An 815-nucleotide genomic window follows, 5' to 3' on the forward strand; every position below is an offset into this window, starting at 1 on the left:
GAATTGTATGACAATGCACCAGGATATCAGGATACAGACCCAAAATTTCTAGTCTCCCTCAGATCTTGAGCAGTATTACATACAACTGAATTCTGCACACTAGAGAAGTGAAAGAAACCATCTCTGTGTCTAATGATCATTTATTTCACTTCCAAATCCATCAATCTGCTCTATATCTTACTGTTCAAGAAGTATCATTAATTCGTATTTTGTTGTACTTGGGAGCCATGATGTGTTTCATGTTAATGTTATTTGAGGAAAAAGAAACAGAGAGATAATGATACATCAAGCAAGAGCTTCAAGGTACACTACATTAGATATTATTGTCTCTTCTATGTAGAAGCATACACTGTTTAAGGTAATTTTGTTTAGATAGAAAGTATAATATATACATAAAGTAACAAATAATTTACTATGACTACTTGTTATGCATCAGAGAGTTGGACAATTACCAAGGAGGATAGCAGGAGAATTGATGCCTTTGAGCTGTGGTGCTGGAGAAGAGTATTGAGAATACCATGGACTGCTAGGAAAACAAACTGATTCATCCTGGAAAGGGCTAAATCGGGTGGCTCCTTAGAGACAAGGATTCTGAGGCTCCGTCTAACATACTTTGGACATATTGTGAGGAGAGACCGGTCCTTGGAGAAGGACATCATACTTGGGAGGATGGAGGGACAGCGCAGGAGGGGAAGGCCCTCTAGGAGGTGGACTGAGTCAGTGACTGGGGTAATCAGGATGGGAGTGTCAGAGACAGTGTGATTGGCACAGGACAGAGCAGAGTTTAGGGCTGTTGTACATAGGGTCGCTATGAG

The sequence above is a fragment of the Elephantulus edwardii genome, unplaced genomic scaffold (genome assembly GCF_000299155.1).
Source record: "Elephantulus edwardii isolate Elephantulus edwardi_28Jun2011 unplaced genomic scaffold, EleEdw1.0 scaffold00012, whole genome shotgun sequence".
Classification (NCBI taxonomy): domain Eukaryota; kingdom Metazoa; phylum Chordata; class Mammalia; order Macroscelidea; family Macroscelididae; genus Elephantulus; species Elephantulus edwardii.